The sequence below is a fragment of the Nicotiana tabacum genome, chromosome 13 (genome assembly GCF_000715075.1).
Source record: "Nicotiana tabacum cultivar K326 chromosome 13, ASM71507v2, whole genome shotgun sequence".
NCBI lineage: Eukaryota > Viridiplantae > Streptophyta > Magnoliopsida > Solanales > Solanaceae > Nicotiana > Nicotiana tabacum.
The window spans coordinates 106,725,898-106,745,440 of NC_134092.1; positions in this window are offsets into that span (position 1 = coordinate 106,725,898).

A 19,543-nucleotide genomic window follows, 5' to 3' on the forward strand; every position below is an offset into this window, starting at 1 on the left:
AATATCTGGCACAACGGCCTCCAACCTACTATATGAAACACAACAACGGGTCGGGCCTCCCCCTCTTGGATGCCCTCTACTCACCTGAATAACTCGATGTGACACACCAGCCCGAAGCTTAGGACAATATCTCAACATGTGGCTGATATCTCCAAACTCAAAGCAACCTCTCTGCTGATGTGGCTGTGGAAACTGAGCAGTACGAGTACTCTAAGACCCATGAGCACCTGAAACATAGCGCGAAGTCGGAAGTGAAACTAAACTTGCTGACCTACCAAACTCCTACCATGTCGTACCCTGCCTCCAAAATAAGGACCAGTAGATCTCTCCGGTCTACGAGGCCTCCTCGCCTCCCTGTACACTCTCTCCTAATCTCGTCTGTCCTCTTTCTCCCGGTCCCATATGCCCTCTAACCGGCGAGCGATCCCTACCATCTGCTGAAACGAAATATATGACTCCAACTCTCGAGCCATGCTGAACCGAATATCATGCCTGAGCCCCTCAATGAATCTACAGACTCGCCCTCTAATTGAAGCGACCAAGGCAGGTGCATGTCTAGCCAAATCACTAAATCTGATGACATAATCTAATACTGACATAGTGCCCTGACGCAACTGCTCAAACTCCGTGCACCATGCATCCCGAAGGTAATGAGGTACAAACTTTCTCAAAACATCTCTGAAAACTGAATTCATGTAAATGAATCTGCATCGGCCGGGCTACCCAACTCATATGCCCGCCACCACTGATAAGTCGCTCCCTTAAGCTGGAACGTAGTAAAAGCAACCCCACTCATCTCAACAATATCCATAGTGCGGAGGATGCTATGGCACTCCTCCATAAAACCCTGTGTACTCTCTGAAGCCAAACCGCTGAATGTAGGAGGGTTATATCTCTTGAACCTTGTAAATATAAGCTCCCCTTCCTCGGATGCTGCTGTTCTGACCATGAGCTGAACTGGAACCACATGCTATGTCACCATGACACTTGGAACCTGTCCAACATGAACTCGCTGCTCTGGAGTGTGGGCAGTGGGAGTCTAGGCTCCTCCCCTGGTCTGTGAAGTAACTGGTGCAACCGGAAACAACCCCGCCTGAGCCAATGTACCAAACATGCTCAGGAACTGTGCTAAAGTCTCCTGAAGTCCGGGGGGTAACAGCGGGCGCCTCTGGTACTTGCCCCCAACTAGAACTACTGGCGGCTCCCCAACTGCTGCTCTGGTAGGTGCCCTAGCGGCGGCACGTGCTCCTCGATGGCCTCTACCTCTGACCATAGCGACATCTGCTCCAAGGGTAACATCATCAAGAACCGCAACTCGTGTCTTCACCATTTGTGAGAGAATGGAATGATAAATTTCAAACTTCAAGATTAATGAACTCGCACGATAGGAACGAAGGAAGTGAAATTGTCCTAATAGTTCCATAGCCTCTCGAAGATAAGTACAGACGTCTCCGTACCGATCCGCAAGACTCTACTAAACTCGCTTATGGCTCGTAGCACCTACGAACCTAGAGCTCTGATACCAACTTGTCACAACCCAATTTTCCCTCAGTTAGGTATCGTGATAGCACCTAGTCTTAGGGACTAGGTAAGCCTAACATTTACTGAATAACAACAATAATAAAGGAAATCTAACAGTCTCGATATAGAAATCTTTATAAAATTTATAATTTCCCAAAACCGGTAGTACAAGGTATAAGCTCTACAGAGTTTACTACAACTTCTAAATACAACTGTTCGGAAGTAAGTAAAAACATTGTAAATACAACATAGGAAGGTGACTCCGAAGATTACGAATGCAGCGGCAGGTTTACCTTGAGTCTCCTCAGCAAGGATCCGCACAACTACTAGCGATCGATACCTAGATCTGCACAAAATATGCAGAAGTGTAGTATGAGCACACCACAACGGTGCCCAGTAAGTATCAAGACTAACCTCGATGAAGTAGTGACGAGGACTAGTCAAGACACCCACTAGTCTAATAAACTGAACTATAGGGATGACAGAACATGACATCTATCTAAGGACCCTGCGATATGGCTAACGACATAGCAACTGCAATAAGGAAGGAAAAAAAATAGCAAGTAATAGCGGAACACCAGGATAAGACACAGAAGAATGAACGGAAACACAACCCAAATCCAAAAATCACAATACGGTAAAGGCAAGTAGTAACTCAGCAGCTGCAATAGTTTTCACATCAGGTCTCAGCCAACAAACCTCAATAAATTAGTCAAATCCTTCAAGTGTAAACTTTCACCCGTAAGTTTTTAAATTGAGGTCTTTAGAATATAATCCTTTCCAATAAAAAATTACTTTTGAAATATACTTCCTACAAATAAATATCTTTCAAACATAGTTCTTTCAAGATAAAAACCTTTCAAATATAAACTTTTCAAATAATTAGCCTTCAAACATAGTTCTTTCAAGGTAAATACTTTTCAAGTGTACCCCTTTCAAATATATATCCTTCAAACATAGTTCCTTCAAGATAAATACTTTTCAAGTATAACCCTTTCAAATAAATATTCTTCAAACATAGTTCCTTCAAGACAAATATTTTTCAAATATAACTTTTCAAGTAATATCATTTGAGTATAAGTCATCCTATGACACCTAAGCATGGAAGATTAGCATCTCCGAACACAGATATAATCATAAGGGAAATCAACCGGGATACCGTCTCGTAGTCCCGAATTAATTATGCAGTACAGGGGATCTCTCGGAATACGTCCATAGTCCCAAAGTAAATATGCAAGACATGGGGATCTCCCGAAATACGTCCGTAGTCCCAATTTAAATATGCAGTGCTGGGGGATCTCCCGGAATATGTTCGTAGTCCGAAAATAAATATGCAGTGCTGCGGGATCTCCCATAATACATCTGTAGTCCCAATTTAAATATGCAGTGCAAACAATAGAGATAACAACTATAACACGACAGAAAACTCGTACATCACCACAACAAGTACAAAAGCAACAATGACAGAAATGCAAAGTATGTCGAGCAAATCAACTCAAGAATTTAAATCACAAGAACGGTAGAACTCATTCACAAGGAATAACTACAGTAAATAATGCTAGGCACAAGGAGAACAACTTAACAAGGGAAAACAACACAAAAATGTAGCAACTATTCCATAATATTAGAGTCAACAATAAGAAGCCAACACGAGTCAAATAGTTCCAAATAAAGGCAAGTAAACTAAGATATAGGTTATCTAAACTCCTTTTGAGGTTGAGCAATTATGAGGGATATTCAACAATTCAAGTAAGGGTAAGAAGCAAAAGATAATCATAACTCCAATTAAGACTAAACAATTATAGAATGAGATAATAATAATTTCTATTAAAGATGAGCAGTTATGAAAATATAGCATGACGATAGAGGAGGTAAAATCTTCAGTTAAGTCAAATCAGGGTCAAGTAGACAGTAAGGATCAATCCTAAAGCAATTATCTCTAATCAAAGCATGTAGAGGTGAAACTAGCAAATAGGGACTCAAACGTATCAAGAACAACTTCATACACGGTGAATATAAGGACATAAGAACCCTAAAAGGCCAACTTCCCACACATAAGTCCGAGCATGCACTCGTCACCTCGCGTACACAGACTACAATTAACATAGATGACTCAAATCCTAAGGGGTAGTTTCCCCCACACAAGGTTAGGCAAGATACTTACCTCAAATCGCTCGACTCAATCCGAAACCACACTCTTGCCACGAGTATCCAACTCCGAATGGTCCAAATCTAATCAAATCAATTGCATAATGTAAATAATACTACAAGTAACTACTTTAGCTAATGAATTCGAAGTTAAAGGCAAGAAAATAGGAAAAACGCCCAAAATGTCTCCTCGGGACCACGACTCGGAATCCGGTAAAAGTTACCAATTTAGAACACACATTCACTCACGAGACCACTCGTACAAAAATCATCTAAATCCGATGCCTAGAACTCGATCAAAACTCAGAATTTCGATAGGGAACTTTCCCCCCCATTTCTTACATTTCTCACCCAATTACCTTGATTAAATGAGGAAAACTACAATAGGTTAATGCAATAAAACCAAATTCGAGTAAGAAATCATTACCCACAAGATTCTTCTGAAAATCCCTCAATGAATCGCCTTTTCCCGAGCTAAAAATAAAAAATGGAGTGAAAATGAACTAACCCTCGATTCCAACCCCTTTTCTGCCCAACAATCCTCGCAGCTGCGACCATTTCTCGCACTTGTGCCTACCACATCTGCGGTCTAACCAGCCGCACCTGCGGATGTCACTAACCCCCACAGTCTCTGCACCTGCGAGCCTTCTACGCATCTGCGGGCATCGCAATTACGGAACTTCCTCGCACCTGTGACCCCAGGCCAACTCTCAATTCTTGCATTTGCGCTTCGATCTCTGCACGTGCGAGTCCGCACCTGCGGTTCGCACTCCGCAGGTGCGATACACCAGACAAGAGAAAAACTATAGCATGGCCTAAGTCCAAAAATTCATCCGTTAAGCATCCGAAACACACCCGAGGCTCACGGGACCTCAGGAAAATATACCAACCAATCCTATAACACCATACCATCTTAGTCAAGCCTTCAAACCACATTGAACGACATCAAAAACATGAATGGAGCACAGATTCAAGCCAAAGGAACTTTGAATTTTCCAAATTCTACAAATGACGTCGAAACATATCAAACCTAGTTTGAATGAAATACAATTTCACACACAGGTCACAAATGGCACTACGAAACTACAGCCACTTCCAGAATTCCATTCTAGGCTCGATATCAAAATTTCCACTGCCGACCGAGATCGCCAAAAATCCAACTTTCACCAATTTAAGCCTAAATCTACTATGGACCTCCAAAACAAATTTAGGACGCGCTCCTAAGACCAAAATCATCATATGAAGCTGCTGACATCATCCATAACTCATTCCGGAGCCATTTACATAAAAAGTTAAATTCTGGTCAAATTCTCACTACTTAAGCTTCCAAAACTAGAATCCTTCTTCCAATTCGACTCCGAATCATCCGACAACTAAATCCAACCATGCACGCAGGTCGATATAAAAAATGTGAAGCTGCTCAAGGCCTTATGCCACCGAACGGAGCTTAAATTATCAAAATGACCGGTCGGGCCGTTACAATGGCGGAGTCTCAGGCAATCTGTCAGCCTAGTCCGCAATTCAAAATACTCGTAGTGCTCTAGTTAATACTTTAGTGTACCATTGACACGAGGTTCTTATAGTGGTTATTTCAGTTATCTAACACAGACTCATTACGAGCAGCCGTAACCTCATATGGGTTGTTATGAGTGTAGTGATACCAGGCACATCATGAGAGACGGTCCTAGACTTAGGAGAGGTGAATTTCATCAAAACACTCAGGCTATATATTTTATTCCAGTTTATACGCCACGTGCACAGCTAGTTAGGGGTGGAGGATATGCGGGTAGAGGGCACTTAAGAGGTGGAGGCCCGACCCGTTGATATATGTTCTAGGGTGTGGATGAGGACACTACACCAGATGGTATCGTTACAGGTATGATTCCGATTTGTTATAAAAAGGGTATTCTTCCTTAATTTGATTTGGTTTTGAATATTGAGGCGAGTCCTCCTATTATGCTCCGCTTATGGGTGAGCCTCGTAATTTTGTGACCCACTTATATATTTATCCCTGTTGGGAGACTTGATGGTGTTAGTACGTGACTATCATTTTTATTTTGTATACTATTGAGGGCTATAAGTCCAAAAGTGACTTTCTATTACTCACTACAGTGGGTTTGATGTGATTTCAAAATAATTGATCTCAATTTTATAAGTTATATACCCTATTGGTATGGGGGGTTCATTATGTGCTGTGAAAATTATTTACGGAATTTATTAGAAAGAAGAAAGAAAGAAAATGGAAAAATTTTAGTTGGCATAATGTGCAAAATACTTGTGATTTAGAGTTGAGGACGAGATCCTCGCATTTTTATATGATGTGAAATATTTAAATTGGGCTACAAGCCTCTATAAAAGTTATATAAGGACGAGGTTCTTGTGGTGAAAAATTTATGAGTTTAAATTTTTCCTTTGTGAAATTAAATTTGTACTATTGTATTAATAGAGAGTTATGCATGTTAGGCTTATTTGATAATTATTTTATGTGTTTCTGTGCATATTTATCCATAATTGTGAGGAAAATATTGAGTTTTAGCCTACGAGGTGAGTGTCTAGGCGGACTCGTTAAGTCGGGTAAATAGCTAAGAGGTCTTCATGCCTCACATTTTGCTGTCAGTGTTGTGAAAATTCGAAACAAGATTTGGTTAATTTGAGATTAATTGATGATGCTGGAATTAATTATGAACAACTATTATGATCAGAGATGTGGTTATGGGCATACGTATAATGTATGTTTGGGCACGAAATTTCTATAGTCGATTGAGACTAACACAGTGTGTTAATATGAAAAATCAGGCATTCGAAATTGATTGGAGAGTAAGGAATTGGCTTTAAAGCTTATAAGTATGGATAAAAGAAACAATCTCAACTGAGATTGTGTTGTCGGACCCATGTTAAATTGCGGAACGTAGAATCACTCACAAGTATGTGTGAAATAATACACTCAGTAATTTAATGTCCCCACAAAGATTCTTGGCACGTTCGAGGACGAACGTATGTTTAAGAGGTGGAGAATGTAACGACCTGACTTAAGGTCCTCAGCAACTTCGTAATATGTATTATGACTCGCGTGTTCGGTCGAGGTGGGTTTTTGGAAGGTTCAGAATTTAATTGAAAGATAAATTCTCATTTTTGAAGCTTAAATGGAAAGAGTTGACCAGAGAGTTTACTTTTGAGTAAACGACCCCGGAATGGAATTTTGATTATGTCAATAGCTTCGTATGGTGATTTCGGACTTAGGAGTATGCCCGGATTTAAATTTGGAAGTCCGTAGGACAATTCAACGCATTTTGGCAAAAGTTGAAAAATAGATGATTTTTGGAAAGATTGACCGAACGTCGAATTTTTGATAACGAGGTCGGATTTCGATTACGAAAATTGGAACAACTCCATTAAGTCATTTATGACTTGTGTTCAAACTTTGAAGTCATTCCGGATTGATTTGATACGTTTCGGCATAAAATATAGAAGTTGGAAGATTTGAAAACTCATAATTCTATTCGATACGCGATTCGTAATTTCGGCGTTGTTGGAAGTGGTTTGTAGCCTCGACTATATTTTGGGACATGTTGGTATATTTGGTTAAGGTCCCGAGGGCTTCAGGTGTATTTCGGAAGGCTACCGGATTGGATTCTTGGACATTGGAACTGCTGGACTTTTTGGACTTGCTGGTGTTTTTGCTTCTGCGGAAGCATCATTGCAGAAGCAACCTCGAAGAAGCGAGGTATTCACCATAGAAGAAAAGATGGAAGGATATGGTAGTGGTCGCAGGTGCGAAGCAAATCCCGCACCTGCGGAGCCGCAGAAGCGACTGCTTCCGCAGATGCGCAGGTTGCATCGCACCTACGAATTCGCAGAAGCAGAAAGGGGTCCGCAGGTGCGATGAGGTTGTTGGTAGTGGTCTTTCGCAGAAGTGAGAAGGGTCTCGCAAAAGCGGCTTCGCAGAAGCGCAAAATAATTGCTCGCGGGTGCGAAACTAGGCAGAAACATAAGGATTGAACTTGGTCATTATTCCATTTTCGTTTTGGATTTTTGGAGCTCGGTTTTGGGAGATTCTGGAGGGATTTTTCACAAACTTGGTTGGGGTAAGTGTTCTATATCCTAAAGTAATTATATTTCATAAATCTATGATTATATTCATTTTTTAATTCGGATTTTAATGGAAGAAATCAAGATTTTTGCAAAATCTTCCAAAAACAAAACATTTAAGATTTGGAGGTCGAGTTGTAATCGAAATTTGATAAAATTGGTATGGTTGAACTCGTCTCGGAATGGGTGTTCGAATTTCATGAAAATTATGTTGGGTTCCGAGAGGCGGGCCCCGTGTTGACTTTGGTTGATTTTTTAGAATAAAATATTAAGTCGACGTTTTATTATCCGAAATTATTTTCGATAAATTTTAATAAAGTTGTACAATTAATTTGAATATATTTGAGTTGTCCGGAGGTTTAATTCAAGCAAGATGGCTATTTTGGAATATCGGCATAACTTCAAAAAGGTAAGTATCTTGCCTAACCTTGAGTAGGGGAAATTACCCCTTAGACATTGAGTCTTATGTGTAAATTGTGTAATTGAAAATCATATACGCGAGGTGACGAGTACATACTTGATTTATACGTGAAAATTATATCGGTTAAAATTCGTAGACGCCCTTGTGTATTAAATTGGAAATTATTGGCACTTATTAAATCATTTATTTGTCATCCCTCATTCCTTGTTTGCCGAGGTTGTTTTTATATGATAATTTGTTATGATTTCCACTTTTATTTATATGTGAAATACCGTGGTTAGTTGGGTTGACATTTCTTGGAAATAATTTCATTATGGATTCCTTATATGCAAATAATTAATTAAATAAGCTTAAAAAGAGGCGTTAATATATTTATCAAAATTTGGATTAAAGAAGATGTTGTCCTATGCTGAGTTACTTTTCCATCTTTGTTGTTGTTTTGAGGTTTTATATACGTTGTGTGGAGCCTTGGGCTATTTGCTTTGAAATTAATTGATTTGTTTGTTCTATCTTTAGAGTTGGTTTTGGCCGGTGGGCAAATTGTGATATGAATTGTTATATATGTATTGTTGTTTAAACACCCTCCCTAATGTTATTTATGCTTCCTACCTTTCTTGTTAATGATATACATGTGCTTGGTGAGGAAGAGTGTAAAGCATGAAGGGTGATGCCGTGCCATTTCATATACATTATCAAGTAAGGAAGAGTGTAAAGTACGAAGGGTGATGCCGTGCCATTTCATATACATTATCATGTGAGGGAGAGTGTAAAGCACGAAGGGTGATGTCGTGCCATTGAGAGTGTAAAGCACGAAGGGTGATGTCATGCCATTGAGTGTGTAAAGCACGAAGGGTGATGTCGTGCTATTATTTTTATATTATCATATGTTCATGGCACGAAGGGTGTTTCCGTGCAGGCGAAGACGAGGGACATACATTATATTGTGATATCTCTTTGTTGTATATACATTCATGTCTTTATCTTGAGCTGTTATTGTGCACTTATGTTTTCTGTGTGACTTGTAGTCGTGGTTGCTTCTTGTATGCCTCCCACTTTATTTCTTTTAATTGTTATTGGTATTTCTCCCACCCAATTGGTACTGTTATATGTATGCACGGTGAGAAAGAGATAAATGCATAAAGGGTGTTGTGTGCCAATTGATTTGATCTACACACACACACACACACACACATACACACACACACACACACACACATACATAACACACACACACACACACACACACACACACACACACACACTATATATTATATATATATTGGGTGATAATGAGACAAGTGCACGAAGGTATTGTCGTGCCATTTGATGTGACATGTTGAATATACTTCTCACACCATGAAGGAGAAGTATATATATATATATATATGTCACGTGTTGACTTTTATTTGAAAAAGTTATATTCGAAAGATATTTATTTGAAATAATTATATTCGAAAGATATTTTACTTGAAAGAATTATATTCGAAAGATATTTACTTGAAAGCGTTATATTTGAAGGATATCTACTTGAAAGAATTATATTTGAAAGATATTTATTCGAAAAAATTATATTCATAAGATATTTATTTGAAGGAAGTATATTCGAAATATATTTATTGAAAGGATTATATTCTACAGACTTTTATTTTTAAAAAAACTTATTGATAAATTATGTATATTTTGAAGGACTTGATTACTTGGTTGTACCTGTGTTTATTTTTCGTTTGAGCAATATTTATGGTGTTCCTGTTGCCTTACTGTTTAAATCACTAGTTGATTGGTGTTGCTATCACTGCTATTTGTTTTTTTAATATTTTTGTATGCTATATTGCACAGGTTATTTGACTAGTGAGTGTCTTGACTGTACCTCGTCACTACTCCACTGAGGTTAGTCTTGATACTTACTGGGTACTGACCGTGATGTACTCATACTATACTTCTGCACATTTTTGTGCAGAGCCGGATATTGAAGATAACTGATTTGGACAGAGATTAGAGTATGATCGCAAGGATTCAAGGTATGACTGCTTGGTCATCTCAGTCCCTTGAAGTCTTTCCATTTTTATTGTACTGTTAATTTCTTATTCGAACAGTATTGTATATTTGACCCTAGAAATAATTCCATGCATTCAATTAGAGTTCGTGACACAGTATTACCAGTCTTGGGAGATTGTTGAATATTTTCGCTGTTAGTGTTGACACTTGTATAAAACAATAAAATAAAATAAAGAAAAAAATTGGTTTGAATTGTAATTATAACCGGCTTACTTAGTCTTAGAGACTATGTGCCATCACGACGCCTGCGGTAGAATTTTGGGTCGTGACATCAAGAGCTTTGTTCATCAATATCTTGTCCAGGCTTTAAAATCCAACAAGAAAATCTCACAAGTTCTTCATCTAAGAGATAAGGATCCACACCCTAGTTTTTAATTTCTAATTTGGGTAGAAGATGGTTGATTAGGAGTATGACTCTTGGGTATGAGAGTATTATTTATACATATATGTACCAATAAGGTATGTGGGAAGATTGTTGAGCTCAAATGGGTAAAGATTGGGTTGAGGAGTGAAGGAAACTTGTAGAAGAACCTTGTAATTAAATTTGAACACCTAGTGTTTGATAAAATGCTCAAATGAGTTGAGACTATGGATATCTACCTAATTTGTGTTCAATTTTGTTATGTCTCAAAATAGATTGGGATTGCTAGAATTTTCGGAACATTGTAGTTTTTTAAGGAAAGCTCAAAGCGAGGTATGTTGGTTAAACTTCTTTCCTAGAATTGAATCCCATGATGTTCTTGTAAGTCCCGAGTTATTCTTTATAAATCAACTATTCCGAATAAGCTTTCTATTGAAAGGTATATGTTTGAAATATGTTCTGGATGCTCTTATCATATGATGTTATCCTTTGGGAATGTGTTCAAGAATGATATGTGTATTAAAATGGTATAGCTTTGAGTCGTGTTCCAAATAAAAGCTAGTATACCGAATTGTGTGAGAAAAACTCGACATGCTTAAGACTCTAAATTGCCCATATGTATTGTGTACCTAAAGTATTGATTTCAAATGCTTTGTTGATAATATATAAAGATGCTCAAAAGAGAAAAAAGAGAGTTGGTGATATGAAGTGTGACCACTGTGCCAAGAATGAAAGTTATGCTTGTGACCAATGGTGCCAATAAAATGAAATGACGTGAGAAAGGTTAATAAATGAGCTTTGATTCAACTGTTCCAAAATTACTTCAAAATTAGAATTGCCTAAAAGCTTATGTACTCAAGTCATGCCCATATGTGACTGTTTTAACTAATGCTATGCTTTGTGAGTATTTTCAATGTGTTTTGCGTTCTTACATATTCGTGAGAGGAAATTGTGTATTGCCCTTTTTGGGGAAAGGTATTTCAAGAGTATTCTATATGATGATGTTCATGATGATAATCCTTGAAAGTAAAGAAATGAAAGTGCGGAATATGATATACGGCCACAGTGCTATGAATGAACAATAATATGTATGGCCAAGGGAGTCAATCAAAAAATGATGTTGTAAGTAGTTGAAGGTAATAGTGAAGTGATATATGGTTTAAAAGGTTATGAGATGAACGTATTTGTACTTATGTTTCCAATATGTTATAAACTCTTATGCCCTCATGAGGAGAGGCTATGGTATTCCTAAATATTTTAAATATTCTTGATGTCCTATGATCACCCATGGCAAGTACAAGTAAGTGATGGTATGAACATGAAATGTGGTCGTTTGCCAAAATGAGAATTATGAGGTATTGTATGTCCCTATGGTTTTAATCATAGTATGTGTGCTACTAAAATAATTAATGTAAATGACTTCGACGTTAAGTCCCCAAGAGACTTGAACTTAGCTAATGGCCTCAAGATGTCAAGTGAGTGAATAACGAGATGAAAGGGAGATGTCATATGCTAAATAATGATGAACCTTAAGAAAAGAAATTTGGCCCATGTGCCATTGAAATCGACTTATTGATTTACCATGCATATGCTTACACCTCCACTTGCATATATTGGGGTGAGACGGCAAGGCTGCTTTGTGTAGAGTTTTGGTATTGTGATACACCTCCACCCACATATTTTGGGGTGAGACGGCAAGAATGCTTTGTGTAAAGTTTTGGTATTGTGATACACCTCCACCCGCATATATTGAGGTGAGGCGGCAAGGCTACTGTGTATAGAGTTTTGGTATTGTGATACACCTCCACCCATATATATTGGGGTGAGGTGGCAGGACGGCTTGGTGTAGGGATTGTGGTATTGTCATACACCTCCACCCGCATATATTGGGATGAGAATCCAGAGGATCACATTTCAAGTCTTATTATACTTGCATCATTCTAAACTTCTTTTAGGATCAACTGATCCATATGAACTATACGTGGAATACATAATATAGTGTAATTGTAACAACATGTACAAACAAGGCCAATAAAAGTGGCACCTTCCTCTCTTATTTTTCACATATACATTTCATAGACCGTACTTAGAGTTCACATATCATATTTTACACCTATGCATCTCATAGACCGTTCACAGTATCATATATACAATACACCTATTCAAGGGCTTGGAAATACAACATGAATACGATGAATCATGGTAACAATAAAGGGGCTTAGATAGCCATTAACGTAAAATCAATTTACTAAGAGCTTCCATTAATCATTTATAGATATTAAGTCGGAGATCCTCTATAACCACCTTCACAAAAAGCGACCCTGTCATCTCACCCCAACATATGCGGGTGGAGGTGTATTACAATACCACAATCTTTACACAAAGCGGTCCTGCCGCCTCACCCCAATATATGCGGGTGGAGGTTTATCACAATACCACAATTCCTACACAAAGCGGCCCTACCGCCTCACCCCAATATATGCGGGTGGAGGTGTATCACAATACCACAATCCCAACACAAAGCGGTCCTACCGCCTCACCCCAATATATGCGGGTGGAGGTGTATGACAATACCACAATCCCTACACCAAGCGGTCCTGCCACCTCACCCCAATATATAGGGGTGGAGGTGTATCACAATACCAAAACTCTATACACAACAGCCTTGCCGCCTCACCTCAATATATGCGGGTGGAGGTGTATCACAATACCAAAACTCTACACAAAGCATTCTTGCCGCCTCACCCCAATATATGCGGGTGGAGGTGTATGACAATACCACAATCCCTACACCAAGCGGTCCTGCCACCTCACCCCAATATATATGGGTGGAGGTGTATCACAATACCAAAACTCTATACACAGTAGCCTTGCCGCCTCACCTCAATATATGCCGGTGGAGGTGTATCACAATACCAAAACTTTACACAAAGCATTCTTGCCGTCTCACCCCAAAATATGCGGGTGGAGGTGTATCACAATACCAAAACTCTACACAAAGCAGCCTTGCCGTCTCAACCCAATATATGCAAGTGGAGGTGTAAGCATATGCATGGTAAATCAATAAGTCGATTTCAATGGCACATGGGCCAAATTTCTTTTCTTAAGGTTCATCATTATTTAGCATATGACATCTCCCTTTCATCTCGTTATTCACTCACTTGACATCTTGAGGCCATTAGCTAAGTTCAAGTCTCTTGGGGACTTAACGTCGAAGTCATTTACATTAATTATTTTAGTAGCACACATACTATGATTAAAACCATAGGGACATACAATACCTCATAATTCTCATTTTGGCAAACGACCACATTTCATGTTCATACCATCACTTACTTGTACTTGCCATGGGTGATCATAGGACATCAAGAATATTTAAAATATTTAGGAATACCATAGCCTCTCCTCATGAGGGCATAAGAGTTTATAACATATTGGAAACATAAGTACAAATACGTTCATCTCATAACCTTTTAAACCATATATCACTTCACTATTACCTTCAACTACTTACAACATCATTTTTTGATTGACTCCCTTGGCCATACATATTATTGTTCATTCATAGCACTGTGGCCGTATATCATATTCCGCACTTTCATTTCTTTACTTTCAAGGATTATCATCATGAACATCATCATATAGAATACTCTTGAAATACCTTTCCCCAAAAAGGGCAATACACAATTTCCTCTCACGAATATGTAAGAACGCAAAACACATTGAAAATACTCACAAAGCATAGCATTAGTTAAAACAGTCACATATGGGCATGACTTGAGTACATAAGCTTTTAGGCAATTCTAATTTTGAAGTAATTTTGGAACAGTTGAATCAAAGCTCATTTATTAACCTTTCTCACGTCATTTCATTTCATTGGCACCATTGGTCACAAGCATAACTTTCATTCTTGGCACAGTGGTCACACTTCATATCACCAACTCTCTTTTTTCTCTTTTGAGCATCTTTATATATTATCAACAAAGCATTTGAAATCAATACTTTAGGTACACAATACATATGGGCAATTTAGAGTCTTAAGCATGTCGAGTTTTTCTCACACAATTCGGTATACTAGCTTTCATTTGGAACACGACTCAAAGCTATACCATTTTAATACACATATCATTCTTGAACACATTCCCAAAGGATAACATCATATGATAAGAGCATCCAGAACATATTTCAAACATATACCTTTCAATAGAAAGCTTATTCGGAATAGTTGATTTATAAAGAATAACTCGGGACTTACAAGAACATCATGGGATTCAATTCTAGGAAAGAAGTTTAACCAACATACCTCGCTTTGAGCTTTCCTTAAATTACTACAATGTTCCGAAAATTCTAGCAATCCCAATCTATTTTGAGACATAACAAAATTGAACACAAATTAGGTAGATATCCATAGTCTCAACTCATTTGAGCATTTTATCAAACACTAGGTGTTCAAATTTAACTACAAGGTTCTTCTACAAGTTTCCTTCACTCCTCAACCCAATATTTACCCATTTGAGCTCAACAATCTTCCCACATACCTTATTGGTACATATATGTATAAATAATACTCTCATACCCAAGAGTCATACTCCTAATCAACCATCTTCTACCCAAATTAGAAATTAAAAACTAGGGTGTGGATCCTTATCTCTTAGATGAAGAACTTGTGAGATTTCCTTGTTGGATTTCAAAGCTTGGACAAGATCTCGATGAACAGAGCACTTGATGTCACGACCCAAAATTCTACCGTAGGCGTCATGATGGCACATAGTCTCTAAGACTAAGTAAGCCGGTTATAATTACAATTCAAACCAATATATGTTTCTTTATTTTATTTTATTTTTTTACACAAGTGTCAACACTAACAACGGAAATATTCAAAATTCTCCCAAGACTGGTAATACTGAGTCACGAACTCTAATTGAATACATGGAATTATCACTAGGGTCGAATATACAATACTGTTCGAATAAGAAATTAACAGTACAATAAAAATGGAAAGACTTCAAGGGACTGCGATGACCAAGCAACCATACCTTGAATCCTTGTGATCATACTCTAATCTCTGTCCAAATCCGATATCTTCAATATCTGGCTCTGCACAAAAATATGCAGAAGTGTAGTATGAGTACACCACGGTCGGTACCCAGTAAGTATCAAGACTAACCTCATTGGAGTAGTGACGAGGTACAGTCAAGACACTCACTAGTTCAAATAACCTGTGCAATATAGTATACAAAAATAATAGAAAATAAATAGCAGTGATCGCAACACCAATCAACTAGTGATTTAAACAGTAAGGCAACAGGAACACCATAATTATTACTCAAACGAATAATAAATACAGGTATAGCCAATTAATCAAGTCCTTCAAAATATACATAATTTATCTATAATTCTTTTTAAATAAAAGTCTGTAGAATATAATTCTTTTCAATAAATATATTTCGAATATACTTCCTTCAAATAAATATCTTACGAATATAATTCTTTCGAATAAATATCTTTCAAGTAAATATCCTTCAAATATAATTCTTTCAAGTAAATATCTTTCGAATATAATTCTTTCAAGTAAAATATCTTTCGAATATAATTCTTTCAAATAAATATCTTTCAAATATAACTTTTTCAAATAAAAGTCACCACGTGACACCTCATTTAACCTTCATGGTGTGAGAAGTATATTCAACATGTCACATCAAATGGCACGACAATACCTTCGTGCACTTGTCTCATTATCACCCAATATATATATAATATATAGTGTGTGTGTGTGTGTGCACTTGTCTCATTCTCACCCAATGTATATATATAGATCAAATCAATTGGCACAACAACACCCTTCATGCATTTATCTCTTTCTCACCATGCATACATATAACTGTACCAACTAGGTGGAAGAAATACCAATAACAATTAAAAGAAATAAAGTGGGAGGCACACAGGAAGCAACCACGACTACAAGTCACACAGAAAACATAAGTGCACAATAACAGCTCAAGATAAAGACATGAATATATACACAACAAAGAGATATCACAATATATTGTATGTCCCTCGTCCTCGCCTGCACGAAAACACCCTTCGTGTCATGAACATATGATAATATAAAAATAATGGCAGGACATCACACTTCGTGATTTTACTCTCATTCTCACCTGATAATATAAATAAAATGGCACGATATCACCCTTCGTGCTTTACACTCTCAATGGCACGGCATCACCCTTCGTGCTTTACACTCTAAATGGCACGACATCACCCTTCGTGCTTTACACTCTCCCTCACATGATAATGTATATGAATTGGTACGGCATCACCCCTCGTGCTTTATACTCTTCCTTACTTGATCATGTATATGAAATGGCACGGCATCACCCTTCATGATTTACACTCTTCCTCACCAAGCACATGTATATCATTAACAAGGTAGGAAGCATAAATAACATCAGGGAGGGTGTTTAAACAACAACACATATACAATAATTCATATAAAGATTTGCCCACCAGCCAAAACCAACTCCAAAGATACAACAAACAAATCAATTAATTTCAAAGCAAATAGCCCAAGGCTCCACACAACGTATATAAAACCTCAAAACAACAACAAAGATGGAAAAGTAACTCAGCATAGGACAACATCTTCTTTAATCCAAATTTTGATAAATATATTAACGTCTCTTTTTAAGCTTATTTAATTAATTGTTTGCACATAAGGATTCCATAATGAAATTATTTCCAAGAAATGTCAACCCAACTAACCACGATATTTCACATAAAAGTGAAAGTGGAAATCATACCAAATTATCATATAAAAACAACCTCGACAAACAAGGAATGAGGGATGATAAATAAATGATTTAATAAGTGGCAACAATTTCCAATTTAATACATAAATGCGTCTACGAATTTTAACCGATATAATTTGCACGTATAAATCAAGTATGTACTCGTCACCTTGCGTACATGATTTTCAATTACACAATTTACATATAAGACTCAATGCCTAATGGGTAATTTCCCCTACTCTAGGTTAGGTAAGACACTTACCTTTTTGAAGTTATGCCGATATTCTAAAATAGCCGTCTTGCTTGAATTAATCCTCAGGACAGTTCGAATCTATTCAAATTAATTGTACAACTTCATTAAAATTCATCGAAAATAATTTCAGATAATAAAACGTCGACTTAATATTTTATTCTAAAAAGTCAACCAAAGTCAACACGGGGCTCGCCTCTCGGAACCCGACATAATTTTCATGAAATACGAACACCCATTCCGATACGAGTTCAACCATACTAATTTTATCAAATTCCGATTACAACTCGACCTCCAAATCTTAAATGTTTTTTTTGGAAGATTTTGTAAAAGTCTTGATTTCTTCCATTTAAATCCGAATTAAACGATGAATATAACCATAGATTCATGAAATATAATCACTTTAGGATATAGAACACTTACCCCAACAAAGTTTGTGAAAAATCCCTCCAGAATCGTCCAAATCCGAGCTCCAAAAATTCAAAACGAAAATGGAAAAATGACCAAGTTCAATCCTTATGTTTCTGCCCAGTTTCGCACCTGTGGGCAATTTGTTTGCGCTTCTGCGAAGCTGCTTTTGCGAGACCCTACTCGCTTCTGAGAAAGACCACTACTAACAACCTCATCGCACCTGCGAACCCCTATCTGCTTCTGCGAATTCGCAGGTGCGATGCAACTTGCGCTCCTGTGAAGCAGTCGCTTCTGCGTCTACCTTTCCCGCTTCTGCGGCTCCGCAGGTGCGGGATTTGCTTCGCACCTGCGACTACTGCCATGTCCTTCCATCTTCTCTTCTGCGGTGAATGCCTTGCTTCTGTGATGAAGCTTCCGCATAAGCAAAAACACCCGCAAGTCCAAGACATCCAGCAGTTCCAATGTCCAAGAATCCAATCCAGTATCCTTCCGAAATACACCCGAGGCCCTCGGGGCCTTAACCAAATATACCAACATGTCCCAAAATATAGTGCGAAATTATTCGAGGCTTCAAACCACATCCAACAACGCCAAAATTATGAATCGCGCATCAAATCGAATTATGAGTTTGCAAATCTTTCAACTTCTATATTTTGGGCCGAAACGTATCAAATCAATCCGGAATGACTTCAAATTTTGCACACAAGTCATAAATGATGTAATGGAGTTATTCCAATTTCCGGAATCGAAATCCTACCTCGTTATAAAAAATTTGAATTTCGGTCGAACTTTCCAAAAATCTTCTATTTTCCAACTTTCGCCAAAATACGTCGAATTGTCCTACGTACTTCCAAATCCAAATCCAGACATACGCCTAAGTTTGAAATCACCATACGAAGCTATTGACATAATCAAAATTCCATTCCGGGTTCGTTTACTCAAAAGTCAACTCTCTGGTCAATTCTTTCCATTTAAGCTTCAAAAATGAGAATTTCTCTTTTAATTAAATTCCGAACCTTCCAAAACCCACCTCGACTGCACACGCGAGTCATAATACATATTACGAAGTTGGTCGGGACCTTAAGTCACTGAATGGGGCATTAATTCTTAAAACAACAAGTCGGATCGTTATATTCTCCACCTCTTAAACATATGTTCGTCCTCGAACGTGCCAAGAATATTTCTGGGGACATTTAATTACTGAGTGTATTCTTTCACACATACTCGTGAGTAATTCTACGTTCCGCAATTTAACATGGGTCCGACAACACCATCTCAGTTGAGATTGTTTCTTTTATCCATACTTATAAGTTTTAAAGTCAATTCCTTATTCTCCAATCAATTTCGAATGCCTGATTTTTCATATTAACACACTGTGTTAGTCTCAATCGGTTGTAGCAATTTCGTGACCAAACACACATTATACGTATGCCCATAACCATATCTCTGATCATAATAGCTGTTCATAATTAATTCCAGTATCATCAATTAACCTCATA